The sequence below is a fragment of the Parasteatoda tepidariorum genome, chromosome 9, assembly GCF_982258835.1.
Source record: "Parasteatoda tepidariorum strain Cologne lab strain chromosome 9, Ptep-v5.0, whole genome shotgun sequence".
Classification (NCBI taxonomy): Eukaryota; Metazoa; Arthropoda; class Arachnida; order Araneae; family Theridiidae; genus Parasteatoda; species Parasteatoda tepidariorum.
Window position 1 is genome coordinate 54207338 of NC_141763.1, and position 18280 is coordinate 54225617.

The 18280-nt window shown below is 26.6% G+C and overlaps 1 protein-coding gene and 1 long non-coding RNA gene across 2 annotated transcripts in view; one reads left to right on the top strand and one right to left on the bottom strand.

The window, feature by feature from the left end:
- Positions 1 to 2937, bottom strand: part of LOC107444384 (polycystin-2) — a 42289-nt gene extending 39352 nt beyond the window's left edge. The window contains exon 1 of the mRNA XM_016058498.4: positions 2802 to 2937. The gene's annotated coding sequence lies outside the window, so the exon portion shown is untranslated. The remainder of the gene's footprint in view (positions 1 to 2801) is intronic.
- LOC139426944 (uncharacterized) overlaps positions 1 to 18280 on the top strand; it is a 58660-nt gene that overhangs the window by 18927 nt on the left and 21453 nt on the right. The window lies entirely within an intron of this gene.

The window sequence follows — 18280 nt, forward strand, 5'->3', positions numbered from 1 at the left end:
TTTGATATGAATTTATTCGTGGATATAATTACATTTATTCGATATTTTAACCCTACACTGATGTTTTTTTAAGGTTAAGTGCCACTGCCCGGTATACATTTGCCCGGTATACCCTACACTGAAGTTTTTTTAAGGTCAAGTGCCATTGCCCGGTATATATTTGCCCGATACTCCAAACACTGATGTTTCTTCTAATCTATCGTCAGTAAGAATTAAAATATAGAATAAATATATCAAATAAATATAATAATATTATCGAATAAATTAATATAAAATTGGATATAACAAATATTTCGGACATTCATCAAAGCGACTATGTGATTGTTGACATTCACCGGTGAGAGTCAGAAATAAGGGTATTTAGCAAATATTTCGGACATACACCAAGCGACTACGTGAATGTTGACATTCACCGGTGAATGTCGACATTCTCCAGGTTTCGGTGTTTCACCGTAACATATACATATGGCAGAATCACAAAATTAAGTGTCAAAATAGAAAGAACAATTCTCCCATATGAAACTAAAATTAATTAATTAAATTTAATTAATTAGTTAATGTTTGAAAAAACTTTATTAACATCAAGTGTCATCTACAAGTTTAAGAAAATGTTTTTGAACTTGAGTGAATAAATAAAAAGTATTTTATTAACGATTTAAAATTTGATATATAAATATATATAGGAAGAGTGTGAACTAATAGTAGGAATTGAAAAATAACAAACATCAGATTGCGGATAAAACAAGTTTCATTATTTAATGAAATGTGACTTATTGCATAGTTTAAAAAGTACTTTAATTTCGAGTTTATTTAAATTCCCCTAAATTATAAATTTATGCATAATTTGAACTTCAGAAACTCTAATAAGCATTTTTAAAGAAAAGTTTTTGCATTGAGAAAGTTTAAGTAGGAAATTACTTTTAATAATATTTAGAACTCAGAAAAGTTTTCTTCAATGAACTTGAAAATTAAATAAATAAAAAAAAACAATTGTGTAGAAATGGTAACGAGAAAAATTTATGAAATTTAAATTTAATAAATTATTTACTCAGGTAGAAAACTAATCAATTTCGAAAATCTGTTTTACAGAAAAATGCCACAAATTCAATTATTTTAAGAAAATACTTTTTCAGTCCATTTTTTTTGTTCTTTTTAAGTTTTATTTTTTGTCTTAAATTATTAAATAGCTTTGATTACAATTCTAACTTTCAAGATACCTGTGTTAAAATAACTTATTGCTTTTAAAAATACAAAAAAAAAATTAAATTTCATTTAATTTTACATTGTCTGAATTTTGTTTTACTTTTTTTAGTTATTCAATATATTGGCTAATATATTAAACAGCTTTATTTTACAGCCTGTATAACTCTTTTCATTATTAACGCTAATACTTAATTTTACAATACTATTTATTATTATGCTGTAATATTAGGTTTTGATAGGGATATACTATTCTGTTATAGGATGTATATTATTTACAAAATATATTTATTTGCAATTTATATTTATTTACAATTACTGTTTAATGTAAAGAGTTATTAAAATATCGGAGTTAAAGTCATTGCTTATAGAATTACAAGTTTTTAAATTTTGGAGACAAGAAGTTTTAATTTTTTTGCAACAGTACTTTTTTCGCAACTGTTATTTTTTGCAACAGTACTTTTTTGGAACCGTACTTTTTACAACAGCACTTTTCTTTCAGCAATACTGTTATCTCTCTTGTAAGGAAACAAGTTTGATAAGTTTAACCCATTTAAATTTTGTAAAATATGGTATTATTTTCATCGAAATATGCGTGAATTACCTTTATTGAAATATACGTGAATTACCTTCTATGAAGTATGCGAGAATTACCTTCATTGAGACACAAAATGAAGTTTTGTGTATGAAAATTATTATTTTACTTACGAAATAAAATTGTACATATATGCATCATTCACCGAATCAATAGACAAGCTATTTAGTTTGACACTACTTTTTTGTGGTATTTGTTTTATTATTAATTTTTTACAGAACTTTAACTTTAATCCATTATGAAAACATCTGATTAATCTAAATTAGAATAATAAAAAAATAATTCTAAAAAGTCGAATTTGTTAAAAGCTGTTTCAAATTTTTTGAAAAAGCTAGCATATTTTGAAAATTTCTCTACCGAAAGTGTTTGTTCTAATTGAATTACTAGTATTTTAAAAATGGCTTCAAAACCTTTAAAAATGGCAGAAAAATAAAATAAGCGAAATTTATAAGTCACAGTGTTAACCTCTTGACATACGAAGACGTCTAGGAGGCGTCATTTGTTCTTAATGTCAAAACAATAATTGACGTGTCTCAGACGTTTTCAACACAGAGATGCCAACTTGTTCCGGACAGCAAATAAATATTTTAAAGTGGTAGTTAATGAATTGTAATTCTTGGTTTAATAAATTCAATTTAGTAGATTTTTATCCACTACTATTTCTAAATAATTCGTAGGCTTTTATAATTCATCACTTTATAGTAGTCATGTCACCTTTTAAAAAGCAAGCAAAAATAGTCAAATATTAGCAAAATTTAGTTTGTAGTGGCCGGAGCAGTTGGCATCTCGGTGAACATTCCATTGAGAGTTGTTGTTAACAGTGCAATCAAATATCATTTCTAAATCAAGAAATTAATAATTCCGCACAGTTTAGAATGTAAAATGTTATGTCAAAGGGTTTAATAAATAAATATTTATTAAAAGTGTGCGTTTACGCACTTTCGGCTGAAATAGTTTGAAAAGTTTTGTAAAAATGAAACTAAGTTACTAAAGATTTGAAACTTACTTTCTAATTATTAATACGCATTCTTTAAATGTGATCTATCAGCCTTCTGATGGAAACTTAACCTTGTCTCAACTGCTGCATCAAAAAGCATCGAAATAACAGAATAGGAACGCAATCTGTAAATGTTAGGTTGCCAAGAGATACTCCTATTTTAGTGTGTATTCTTTAATGCAAAACACAACTTTTAGAGATGAAACACGCGACTCCATTCCTATAGTTTTCAATGTTTGAAACGCCAACTTTGTGACGCTCCATAAAGAGATAAACTATAACACATATTCGTGATGGTTTTTTAGAGGACTCAATTCTGTTTATGATTATATTTTTATTTCTTTAATGAATAAAAAGTGTTTTGAAGTTGAGATTGTTTTTTGTCTGGCTATGTTTGGTATTTTGGTGGTAATTAGTTACGATTTATTGAAGATTGGGACTTGTAAAATGCGTAAAGTATTAGAATGAAAATATAGTATAAGTCTGTTATAACGACAATCCATAATGCACAAAGATAAAAGTATGATTAAAACCTCTGGAATGTGGGAAAAGTTTATTGTGTTCCTGACTTCATGGGAACACATAAAGCTCGTTTTTTTTCAGAAGTACTTTTGAAATTATTTTATTAAAGCAAACAAAAAATATGATTTTACACTCTGTGATAAAATTTGGTAATTGTGATAAATTTGGTAATTTATTATATTTAGTATTTTTTGGTAATTTAATTTGTGGTGAATTTGGCAATTTTTGTGGTAGATTTAGTATTTGGTTAATTTTATCATAGAACATGGCATAAAAACCATGTATTCGGTAAAATTGATTTTTTAATTTTGCATTTTTTGAAAAAATGTGAAGCAATAGAATTATAAATCTTTAAATATTATGATAAAATTTGTAAATTTTTTGTGCAATAAACAAAAAATGTTGAAAGTAATCAATAAAAAATATTCAGTAATGTAATTATTGTGAGAGTTTCATCAAAATCTAACAAGCCAAGTCATTTTTAAAATGAGCAAAGCTTCTCTGTTTTGTAACAAAAAAAGCCAATTTGTTAAGCAGATTCAACTGAAGATACAGTTTGGAATTGAGAGTTTATAGATTAATTATAGAAACTGATTTTCATAAATAACGGAATTCAATTACATTAAAAACTTATAATTAATTACAAAAAATTGTTTTATTACTTTTAAAATGGCGTCTCCTTTTCAGCATATTTATAAAAGTGTTTCCTTACTTATTAATTAAATGTCAAAACTATGCAAGTAGATAAGAAAAAATTATCTTCTTTTTTATGAAATTTAACTTATTATATGCTGAAGACAGGGTTGAACTTTTTTGTTAGAAATTCTTTGAAATACTTTGAAAAAAATATACCAAATTTATAAACATAATTAGGTTTATAGCAACATTCTAGTCTAATTAGAAAAATGATTAGATTTTTTAATAGATAGCGTACTAAGCAATTTGTTTTGACAGGGAATTATTACATGCATATGAAACTTTTTTCAGCTAATAGTGTTTTTACCCTAACTGAACTGATAAATTAGTGTTATAATTGATTTTTGATAGATGGTTTTAATTTTAATAGAAATACATCGCTGTAATTGGATAAGATGGTATAATGATTGACATTAATTGAATTTGATAATATTTTGTTAAAAAATGTTAATAAAAAATAAATATATGATAAAACATAAAAATAGTGAAAATTGTGGATATGATGTGTATATAAGGATTCTAAATGTTGTTAAAAATAAAGATACATATTTAAATGATTTTTGCAAAGTTGTTTTACTTCTACTGATGAGAGATATATTAGTGACGTTTCAACTATTAACAATAAAATAAGGGTTTCTGATTTTAAAGGTAGAAAAGATGAACTATTTTAGTTGAAAAATGCGATTATTTGTGTCATTTAGAAAAAATTTCACAGTACTTCTTCTATTAAATTGAAAAATTATGCTTGACAACTTAAAGAAAATATATTATTGATTTTATAGAACAAATTTAATATTATAATATTCGATCAAACTTTTTTAGAATTTATTGAAATTTTTTAATAATTAATGAAATTTAAGACTTGATGAGAATAAAAGTTCAGAACTTTTTTCTATCCTTAATGTTCAAAATTTTTTTCTCTGAATGTTGTGGAATTAGTACTAAATGTTCTAGAATTGGTACTAAATGTTGAATAATTAGTTATAAATGTTCAATGAGTTCTAAATGCTTTTTAATTAGTTCTAAATGTGCTAGATTTAACTCTAACTATTTTAGAAATAGTTGAAATGTTCTAGTACTGGTTTTAAATGTTTCAAAATAATTTGAAATATGCTAAAAATAGTTCTAGATGCTCTAAGCATTTGAATTAGCATGTTATAGCATTAGTTTAAAATGCTTTAGAAATAATTGAAATGTACTAGCGTTAGTTTTATCTGTTTTATAATTAATAAAAATGTGCTAGTAATAATTTTAAATAAAATTTACTGAAATGTCCTTGTATTAATTAGAAAATGTTTAGAATAAATTGAAAATAAAATCTTCTGAAGGAAAATTAACTGCCCGCTTTGGCTAAATTTGTTACGGTTTTTAAAAGCTATTTTTATATCAAATGGATAATTCTTTCTGTGACCTACTATTCTATTTTTTTTTATAAAAAAAAACATTGTGCTTTGACTTAAGATCCTCATAAATATTTATATAATGGAAGGCAAAACCATATAAATTGAAGAATGGAGAATAGAATGAAGAATAGAATTCTGAAAAAATGAATCATAATAATAAAGTACTGCTTAATTACTTTTTTTTTAGAATAAGGATCATCCCTTTAGAAGGATGAAAAGGTATAAATGATTTAAGGAAAAAATAAATTTTATGAAAAACTGGTGAATCATTAACGTGGAAAACGCGATCGAACATGCCGAAACATGTTTTACTGCTATGGAAAATTAAGGGGGGGTTATAAGTAAAAAATCTGTTTCATTGGGCTATCATAATTTTGATATTTTAATGTACCGATACACTTTCGTCGGATCATGGTAACATTTCTGTATTTTCGTCAGTTAAAAATTAATTTGAAAACGCACTGTGTATCTATTCATACTTCCTTTTTGATAAATATTCTTAAAATTTGTGGAACGAGTGGTAGTTACGGAATGCCTGCAGATATAACGGTATTCTCTTAAGAGAATACCGTGACTGAATACTTAACTGATCCGATTTTTTTTCGGATTTTGCTTTAAAATATAGAAGAACAAATGGATTTCTCTCTTTATTTTGCACATTTTAATTTTTATATAGACCCTCACTCTAGACGTTATTGAAATAAAACTTTAAGAAATAGGTCATGGAAAAAGTACAGATACTTCACTTAAATTGAAACAAAATAGAGAAAAAATAACTACATAAATAAATCTTTTTTATTCGAAAAGCATTGCAAAGGTCAGACAAAATAGGAAAACGACATAAAATTCATGAAATATCATATTTTTGTTTCGTATCATTGATGCTGATGACCACTGGACATCGTCCAAGAGATATAAGATATAGAATATTTTCAGGAATACGAGGTTGTCTAACATTGGAATAATGCATTGGCCAATATATATTTACTGCTTGAAACTGATACTATAAGGCAGTTATTTCTGTTTTTAAATTAATTTTGTCTATTTTTCTGCAATGCTATTTTTCTGTTTCTTTATATTGCTAATAAAAATGTCATAAATTTATTTGTAAAATGCATAGCATGTCAAAGATTCGTAAATTTAACGTTAATTTATAATAGTTCGCATGGTTTATGTTATTGGTTTTATAGGTATAGTTTAAAATAATTGTTGAATAAAATTATAGTATGGAGGGAAAATTATAATCAGAATGTTTTTGAAAATAAAAATGCTATTATTTTTTTTTGTCAGTCACTAAATTTAAAGCATTTTATTTTTGATTAAATTTGTTTGAAATTAAGTATCAAGCGTTTAATTCGTGGCAAATAAAAATATAAATTTTCGTGTTTTTCAAAGGAAATTTTTTAAAATTTAGTCACACAAACTTCTAAACAAAGGGATAATATTTGGCCATTTTTTAAAATTTCAGTTACTTGATGGGTGTTTCATACGGACAAAAAAATGCTGGTAAAATTACTGTATCTGCATAATTTCTGGTAAAAAAAAATTATAATTTTGGTTATTAAAATACCGAATTATACTGTATATAAAACAATATGGTATTTTTTCCCCCTCTCTTATGCAACGGTTTATCGGCAATTCTGGTTGCAATTCTTATTATAACACATTTAATAAAAACTAAAATGTGTATTTAATCAAATAAATAGTTTTTAAGCAATGTTTGATAAAATCTACTAAATTTCACCACATCTACTACCAAACAGCATAGTAAAAAACATGTTTCTATGCTAATTATACCAACGGGTAGCGTAAAGTCCTTCGATAAAAATTACTGTTTTTGCTGTTCCCATAAATACTGTAAATTTTACCGTATTCTGGTGATTTTGACCAAAATTTTTCTCAGTGTAAGATGAGTACCTACGCACAGTTAGACAAGAACTATTTCTCAACATTAAAAACATAATGGGTAAAATATTTTATACTTATAACTATAAGCGATATCTCCAAAATGCAATTTCTCTTGCTACTTGTAGAGCTAATTATGTTATTTAAAAGTTTTATGGATAATTTTTCGCAATCGAGTGGCATGATTTTTAAGCAACTTCTGCAGATTATGTTCAAACATTTCATAATGTTTATTTTTGAAAACTTTTTAGTTATAAATTACAGTAGCAATTTATTGACATAAAAGTACTCTAATACACTATACATTTTAATCCATATATTGATTTCCGCAAAAAATGTTTAGCATAATCCATAATATTAAATCTTTTATTTAACTAAAAATAATAACAAACATGTTCTCAAAAGCGGTTATACAAGTTGATTCAAGCTTATCAGCCATGAAAACCACTGTTTCCAAGTTGAGATCATATTTAAAATAAAATAAAAACTTTAAACTTTAGAAATTAGAGAAAACAATTATTTTTCAGTTGGATCTCATATCAGATTAGCAGCTATCGAAGGCAGTAAAAACGGACCTAACATTCAACAAAAAAAATGCATTTGTCACACTAACAAATTTAGTGAAAAGAATAAAAAAATCCAAATTCTAGGGAAAACATGCAAGATTGCTTGAAATTCTATGGCCGTAGATTCCGAAAAGAGGCTTTAGTAAATTTTAGGCTAAAGACTGGTCGTGACTGCTTGTTCAAAGAAGAAGTACTTTTTTACTAACGTATGCTCAATTTTCCAAACAGACACTATGAGTTCAAGCCATTTTTTGAACTGTCAAAGACAAGGAAGAAGCTCCTAGAATAATGGAGAGATTATTAATTTATATTAAGAATCAAGAACAATAATGAATAGTGATCAGATTATAATTGAAATTCTCCTTTGTTCCTTGGTGATTATTGATTTGTGATTGTGACTATGCTGTGACAGACACTATGAGTTCAAGCCATTTTTTGAACTGTCAAAGACAAGAAAGAAGCTCCTAGAATAATGGAGAGATTATTAATTTATATTAAGAATCAAGAACAATAATGAATAGTGATCAGATTATAATTGAAATTCTCCTTTGTTCCTTGGTGATTGTTGATTTGTGATTGTGACTATGCTGTGACAGACACTATGAGTTCGAGCCATTTTTTGAACTGTCAAAGACAAGAAAGAAGCTCCTAGAATAATGGAGAGATTATTAATTTATATTAAGAATCAAGAACAATAATGAATAGTGATCAGATTATAATTGAAATTCTCCTTTGTTCCTTGGTGATTATTGATTTGTGATTGTGACTATGCTGTGACAGACACTATGAGTTCGAGCCATTTTTTGAACTGTCAAAGACAAGAAAGAAGCTCCTAGAATAATGGAGAGATTATTAATTTATATTAAGAATCAAGAACAATAATGAATAGTGATCAGATTATAATTGAAATTCTCCTTTGTTGATAATTGATTTGTGATTGTGATTATTGTGACTATTTCTTTCCCTTTTAAATTTTTCCCTTTTTGTTCACTTTAATTTTTCATTGTTAATTGTTTATTGTTCACTGTTAATTGTTTTTTTTTGTTCGCTTTTAATTGTTTATTGTTCGCCTTTAATTGTTAATTGTTCACTGTTAAATGGTTATTGTCCATTATTAACTGTTTATTGTTCACGTTCACTGTTAATTGTCCATTGTTCCATGTAAAAAAATTTATTGCTCACAGTTAATTTATTGTTCACTGTTGAATGTTTATTATCCACTGTTAATTGTTTATTAATCATAGTGAATTTTTTATTGTTAACTGTTTATTCTTCACTGTTAATTGATTATTGCTCACTGTCAATTGTTTATTACTCGCTGTTAACTGATTCTTAGTGGTGCAGTGGGTTGTTGTAATTATATGGATTAATTTCAAAATAAAGCCATATAACACATGCAACAAAGGTCTTTTATTTAAGTATGTTTTCTATCAATACACTTACTCGTTTTATTTTTTAAATAAACATTGTTATTTGCAGGAAAAACGGAAAAAATGTGATTGATTAGATACAAATGAAACTATCATTAGGAAAACATTTTTATCCAAATAAAGTTGTTGTTAGTTGTAATGTCTTAGTTAATGCTGTTAAACAAAAATTTGCAAATATAATTATTTTTGCATGTATATTTATTTTAAATAATGCTAACCTAATAATGAGTCTTAAGTTACAGCTATTAACTGTTGTTTTAAACCAATAATTACTTTTTATTTTATGCTTCTAGTAATGGATGTATATTGATAACAAAATATTTGTAGACTTTTGTTGGTTACATACTTTTACGTATTTTTCGAAATAACAGATAGAATAACAGATAAAATTATAATCAAATAATCAATTAATACCTTTAAAGTTCTGCGAATTGTTTGTAAAAAACTTTTGCTTACCGATGTTGTTTATTTTTCTTCACAAAGCTATAAGACCATATAAAATTCAGATGGTAATTTAAAAAATTAAAAATATGGATAATCAATACTTATTTTTTTTAAAACAAGTATACACATAAACTCTCTCCAACATATTTGCATCAATATATCATATGAATACCAGTTTATGTTTAATTACATATGGAGTTTATAATAAATATAATGATTATTTTCAAAATAAATTCTATATTAAATAATCAATCTGTACTTTTGTTTTGAGCAAACAATTTGCATCGAATAAACTACATTATTTGTTGTTTAACTAAATATCTACTGACAAATCAACTTTATTACTTTTGAGTTCTACACTTAAATTAAGTTAATTTGTAAAAAGTCACGCGAAATAGTAATTTACTAAAAAGCCCAATAGTTTTTCAGAAAAGTTTAATGATGGTATTTTATTTTCTATCTATTTGAAAGCAAAACGAAGTAATATTATGGAATGCATAGATTATGAAGCAGAAGGGGAATATAAGTAAACAATCAAGTTATATATATAATTTTTTTCATAAAGTAACTCTTTGGATTTAATTTAGAAAGTCAAACGAGTTAATTTTCATATTTTAATTATATGTCAGCTATTGCACTAAATTAGTGCACAAGTAGTTGTGTCCTTTATATATAGAAAAACAGTATAATACTAGAAAAAAGCGCAACATCATGCTGGAATAAAAATAATTATAAAATTAAATCTATTAATTATTTATAATGAATAGTTGAAATATTCTGCAATACCCGATTTTCAGCAATAGAAAATAACAATTATGAGTTCATTGAATAGATTAGGGACGAAAATATGTTTCTATCTTGCCTAATTCGGATAGGGGAATTTTTAATCTAAAATTACTTTTGTTCTTAAAATTACAGATTTTTTTAAAATGACAATTTTTGTCTATTTTTTCTGAAAATGTGTAGGTTTTAAAACGTTCTATACAACAGTGGGTCGCGTAAGTGTTGCGACAAACGTCCGGGAAAGTTAGGCCATATCATCAGGATTTAAATTGCGTGGGATAAATTATATTAAAAAAATAAATAATAAAATTTTCCAATAAATAATTTTATTAAGGAAAGCTGAACAAAACTCATGAAAACCAATCACTGATTCTTAAATACTGCAGTTTACTCCTTAAACTTATCCTCAATTTAATCTATACCATAAAGAGAAATTACTCAGAATGTATTAAGCTTAAGGTTTAATTTAATTACTTTGATTTAAGGGCAGTGCAAGGTTCAGAAATAATTTAAAATTAAAGTACCTCTTTGAACAAAAAAGTCATGATAATAAAGCAGCGTCTGAGATAAATTTAATTTTGTTTCTCGTGATAATAGGGTTTAAAACATAAGCTGATTATTTATTTGAAACGATTAAAAAATATTAAACTGTTAATTAAAGCGTTAAATTGATAAAGATAATTGAGAATAATGAATAAAATGTTTTTTTTTAAAGTAAATTTAATAAAAGTCTTAGTATACGAAAAATAATTTGGCACTTAATATTTTATTTATTAAAAAAAAGGAAATTCCAGTTCTTTACCGATTAAGGTTTAAATTAGCTATTTTTCTTAAAAAAATATTTAACAGATCTTAGGAAAAATAAAATTCAGAAGAAAAGGCGTGTACAAAAATTGATAAGAGTTCTTATACCAAATTATCTGAAGAAAATTCATTAAATCTGCTTAATTTTACTTTTTTAATCCGAATCAATTAAACGCTTCATAGAAAAACATGGTTTCGTATACTTTCATTAAAGATTTTATCGAAACCAAATATAACTTATAAATAATGTAAATAGTAAATTGGGAATACTACTAAAGGGGGAAATGGTAAATGAGGAATTTACAACATACATATATTGGACTAAACAGACGCGCTCTGAACTTTAGAGTTATCAGAATAATCAGAATCAGAATTATCAAGAATACGATAAATCATCAATTGCTGCACATTGTTAAAATTTTGTGCCTAAATTTAATTTTAAAAATGAAAGAAACTATTTTCATCCTATTCACATCAGCTCATCTTGATGTTCTGGAATCTTATTTTGTTCGTATGAATGCTGATCAGTTCCTTAATACCCTCTCTATAGCACATGGTAATGAATTCTACAATGTTTCGTTCTTCAAGGCCAAAGTGGTTTTTCTTGTCCTGTTTTTTTTATCCTTATTTTTATTTCATTCTTGACCACTTCAGTTTTTCTAGTTTTGTTTCTTACCTTTATTTCCCATTTTTCGTTGGTAACTTTACATTTCATATTTCAAATCGCTTTTCCTTATTTTTTCACTTTTGGCAATTCTGGAGAATTGTCGCCTATTTTTTTTACCACGCTTATATTAACTTGTCTTCGCGTTTGTCTGTTCGGGTGGAATTTTGTAATCGATTTCAAACTAACTTCCCGACTAGCTACAGACTTCAAATTTGGCACATAGTTCAGAATTGGATGACAATGCATGAAAATGAAGAGAAAGAATGCATACAAAGTAAAATAAAATTAAAATTATGGAAAAATTAGTATTTTCGCGATTGTCTTTTGTTGTCGATTCAATTATTTCAAATTAGCGTTGCATGTCAGTTGAAAAGTTTTGTGTACAGTGAGTGAAAAAATTGAGATTTGAACAAAAAAAAATCCAAAATAAAAAATAATATTTTTAAAAACCACGTTTTTGTAGTGAAGAATAATAATTAAAAAATAAAAATTTGAGAAACGAAAAACGTGGGTAACATGAAATACATAACAGTACATATACACATTTTCTTACTCCTACACATGCGTAGCCACATACAGATCCACATCCACATATACATCCACATACACATGCATAGATACGCAAACATATTCCACATACACATCCACATTCAGATGCAATTACAATTACAGATATGCATACACATATTCTCATGAGCACACATACACACTAATATAACATTACTGTAATGTATTTCCTGCTCCCCACGTTTTTCGTTTTTCAAATTTTTATTTTTTAATTATTATTCTTCACTACAAAAAAGTGGTTTTTAAAAATATTATTTTTTATTTTGGATTATTTGAGCTCTTGAAACATGTTGACTTTATTTCCCTACTCAAAATGAATAGAATAAAGGTTGTGGGTGGCCAATTGTAAGAACAGGTACAGACATGGTATTTTTATTATTTTGGTATTTGGTTTGGCTAAATATGGCAGAAATCATACATCAATTAACTATCCTTTTTTCATAGATCAGTAAAATATCCTTTATTAATTCATGCAAAATGTAGACATGTCCTCTACTGTTACGTAATCAGAAGAAGAAAAGTTGTGACTGTTATTTTAGTAATTGGTCACGTAAAACCATTGTAAATGGCGGTATATTTTCTCGTCTTTGATTCGCAGGTTAACATAGGTAAAATGTTGGTAAAATCTGAAATTAAGTTATTAGTCGAAATTGGAAAACTTGGACTATAATAGTTGATAAATAAAAGTAATGGATTTAAAAAAATAGAACTTTTCTTAGAAAAAGGAATACAGGTGAAATGAAATTAAACACAAATGGATGTTACTCCTAAAAATAGATTGAAAACCAAGGTTGTTTTTTAAATCGAGTGAAAGTTTATTAAATATGAAGAGAATATTATTGTTACCAGAAACTTAAAATTCATTTGGTTATAAATGTTTTATTTCTGATATTTTATAGATGACAATAAAATTATAACAAAAAATAAATTTAAAATAAAAATTTTAGTTTTAAATATTGCCTTATTCAGTATACTGGTCAAATATTAGTGAAGGGTTGAAAAGAAAAGAAATTGAAGTCTCAGAAGACAAAATTTGTAAAGTTATTAATTTATAAATGAAGTATGAGATAAACTTCGTTACAATTTAGCTCAGTTTATTCGTTATTTTTTTATATTATTTTGTTTAATATTTGCTTCCTATAAGTTTGCTTATTAATAAATTAAAGGTGCTCGCTTACGTCATATACTTTAAAGCTGTTTGAAATGCTTCTCCATAGTTTTTTTTAAATGTTTAAAACACTTAAGTAGAAAAAACGATGAAAGTTATGCTTGCTTACGTAAAGCAATAGTTAATATTAAACAATTATAATAAAATTATGTTAGTAAAAATTGAAAACGAAAAGTGACTTTCTGTAATACCATACCATTGTAACTAACTGTCGTGCCACTTTCTACTTTTGTAACTTATCATTTCTTTCCATTGTAACTTACTCTAGTGTCACTTGCAATTATCTAATACGCTACAACTTTGCCTTAAGTTTGACAATATCATGGAATAATAGAATTAGTTTTAAAAGTAATAAGATTTAAGTATGTTGGTATTTTTTTTATAAATATATAAACGTATATTTTTATTTTTTCGCAAAATAAATCCCATAAAATCTATCTGGCTTAATCAGTGCATTTTATGTACAGTGCGAATAAAAAGTTAACGCCCTGAATAAATTTTGATCTAATGAATGGATTTTTTCGTACTAAGATTTAATCTTAATAATTCGAGAACCTATTTTTAAAAATACATATTAACAGTCTGTATGTTTAGTGGGACATAAATCTAAATCTTTGGGGAAAAAAGTACGTTTATTCAAAAATTATATTTTATTACCTAATTCCGTGAATTAAAATGTCGCCTGCACTAATTGATTAACAAATTTAAGGCTAGGCCATCGATCTTTTAAGATTTAATTCTAGTGCGTGAAGATCCAATCATTAGAGCAAAGGTTATTCAAGTTGTTCACATTTTCATCTGACAAACTTAATCTTTTATCATCTTTACTTTTGTTGAGCAAAAGTAAACAAAAGCATTTAGAAGTATCCCGCGGCTATTAGGAAAATTGTTCTACAAATATTTTGATAACTAGAAGACAAATTTTGAGAATTAAGATCTGAACTCAATGTTCCTAAAATCCTTGACACAAGATTTTGACTTTAAAAGGGAATTCTAGTAAAATATATTTCTGGAAGGAAAAGAATTCTTTCCTCAAATCCCTATTAATCTTCCCTTTAGGGAAGAACTACTGAGACATGAAGAAGATAGGAATTGTTCACATGTGCCGCAGCTAATCAAATTCTTTAGAGAAGGTGATGCATCATCTTTGTTTAGTTTTCTTGAAAACTAGGGATATATTTAGTGCTGTAATCCCCAAAAGAGTACGTTGGTGCAGAATTCTTAAATTTATCAGTGGAAATGAAAACGCTTGTTAGAATAATATAGGCTTTTAGTTCTGGGACTGAATTTCGAGGTAATAAAAAGGTTAATCTTTTTAAATTCATGGAAGTCTGGCAAAATTATCTGACTCCTAATTTATATTTCATGACAAAATAATTTAAGAAAATTAAGAATGTCCATAAGTTTTGATAAACAATGTTACTTAGTTTTCTTAAGTATTCTGTTCGTTCTTTTTTGCCTATTTATTTCACTTTCAATGCCGACTAGTTATGTGTAAGAAAAAAATTTACTTTCGCTAAATAAATTAAAATTCATGGAGAGCTTATTTTAATTACCTTTTATAGTAACTTTTGTAGGATTGCTTATTCAGGATAATTCATTTTCTACAGGTAAATATGGATTTCAAGACCACAAGTTGTTCTAGTTGCCATTCTTCCTTTGTTTTTGATTTTCCTCTTCCTTTTTTATGACATACTTTTTTGAATTGCCAGATTTTATCAGAAAAAAAATCATACCTTATTATCCGCAGCCACTTCCCTCTCTACTGCCCTTTCACTGTAGATTAAGTTTAAAATAGAATTTGGCAATCAGCGCCATTCATTATAAACTCGTGCGCATAGATGCGTATGTATAAGTGATTCTCGTACATTGTGCAAAAAAAAAAAAAAAAATAATGAACCACTCTGAATAATTTTTGATTTAATTATCGGATCTTCACGTTCTAGGACTCAATCTTAATGGTTCAAGGGGATGATTTCGAATATGCTATTTAATAAGTGCAGACGATATTTCAAGTTGCGAAATTTTACAAAAAACGTACTTTCTCTCAATGAACACACCTTTTTTTCGACGTCTTCGAATTTCTGACTCCCTAGTTATAGGGGTTGCCTCAGTCTGGGAGATATGGTCCCTATAGTTCGGTCAAGACAGCGATCCAAAGTTTTGACTCCTTAATGTTAATTTTACTTTTTACATATTTCGCCATATTTCGAGAATTTCTAAGACGAATTAAAAACATTTCCCTCACAGTTGTAAAAATAGTTTATCCAAAGATAATTCTAAGCAAAAAATAATTTTAATGAATATTTATTATTTTTTATTATTTTATTTAATAATAGTAAAATAAAATTTGAATTGTAAGACAAACAATTATTTACGTCATTTCATAGTATGTAACTTTAGATAGCAAAATACAAAATATGAGCAAAATCTGTTGAATAGTTCTAAAGACACCGAATTTTAAATAAATGATTTTTTAAATTTCGATTTCTCAGGAACTATTCAGCCGATTTCGAACAAATTTTGTATTGCCATGTAAAATTACATGCTTTAAAATAACGTAAAAAATTGTATACCTTACAATTTAATTTTTTTCGACTTTAAAATTTAAATAATAAAAGATAATGAATATTTACTAAAGTTAATTTTTTCCATGGAATAATCCTTAATTATGTTCATTATTTTATAATTGTGTGCAAAAATGTTACAATTCGCCAAAAAATTTCTTGTAATATGACGAAATACTCAAAAAGTAAAATTAACACGAAAGAGTCCAAACTTTGGATCATTCTCCTGATCAAACTCTGGGGACCGTACTTCCCAGATTGCGGCTATCCCTAATACTTTGAAAATCAGAAATCCGAAAGCGTCAAAAAAGGTATATTTTTTCCGAGAAAAATAGAGAGTTTTTGTATCTGATTTCATACCTTAAAATGTGGTCTGTATTCATTAAATAGCATATTTTAGGTCACCTTGAACCATTAAGTCATGGAACGTGAAGATCTGATCATTAGATTAAAGTAAAAAACAATGGCGCACTGTATGCAATTGTTTCTTAATATTTAAAAGAGTAAAAAGAGTACATTTACTAGTTTAATATAAGGATTCAAGCCTGTTGATCTGGGAGGTCAAGCTGTTGGAAAAAGTTCCATCAAGTTACATTTTTGGAACTATTTTATTATTAAATAAAATTCCCAGTATTTAAATACTTTTGATGTTTTCTAAGTTTATTATTTAAAAACAAACTGGAAAGAAATGTCTTAATTTCAGAAATTACATGAGTATTGTCTGTTAAATTTGCAAGAAAAATTAGTTAAACATGAACGCAATCGTGTCTGTTGTCGTATAAAAAGGGTTTTGTAAAAAAAGAATTGCATTGTAAAAAAATTATCGCGAAAAAAAAAATTGAAGGTACAGTCATGCTCACAATTTAGTACCTGTATAAGCTAAAACTTTTGTTTATTTTCATTTAAACCTTGCGTCTTTATACAGTAAATAAATTGTTTATTACTTGTTTTAGAACCTTAACCTTTGTTGGGGAATAAAATATAAAAGTGTTTGCTTCATAAATAAATAAATAAATATAAATTGCCGCAGTAATTTTTTGATTCACGAGTTAGTTTACAAAAATGTGTTCTTTTCACAATAATATTTCTTTTGTTGGTGCAGGGGAAAAAAAACGCAAGCTTGCCCGGAGATCCATTAGTGATCGCATTTTCTTTTATTCACGCTTGGATCTATGGTCACTTTTTTTCCCTCCAAAGTGATGCTGTCGCCATTTTTGTCCTGATTTAAACGTACATTTTTAAAAGAGGTAATAATTTTTTTTCTGATAAAAGAAAAAAAGTAGATAATTAGTTATATTTTCTTAAAATAAATCAATGGGACTAAAATTAATTTTTTGAAATGCTGGATTTTGAACAAAAAAAGTAGCGCTATTTATAATTATTTCAATATTATAAAGAAATAAGTTTGTTCAAATTTTCAGCGCATCAGTATTTGAAAAAAATCTTTAAGTTTTCGTGTACCACCATACTGTGAATTAGTATTTGGAAATTTCACCAAAAATAATATCCTCGCGGTCACTGTGGATAAGATAACCCTTGCTTCATGCAGGGATTTACACATTCTTGTTGTCATGGCACCTATTAAATCGTAGTTATGCATCTACTATTTTAAGAAATTTTAACACAAAAGCAAAAAGCTATTATGCTACTTTCTGTTCCGCACACTTTGCACAAATATAATTTTTTTTCTATTGCCTACCCATATATTTACATAAGTTATACATGAAGTTATAAATAAAGTTATACATATTTACATATAGTCACATAAGTTGTGTATCGGAAGAGCAGATGCTTTTTGCGGTTCTTTATGGGACGCAAGAGGTAGCTAGTCATTATTAAAACTAATTTCTGGTTAATTATTTTTAATAATTCAAATTAGATCTAAATCATAAATGTGATAAAATAAAAGATTTAAGTATGTATCAGGCAATTCTCCTGGGGGATTCATATGTGTATAAATACCTTT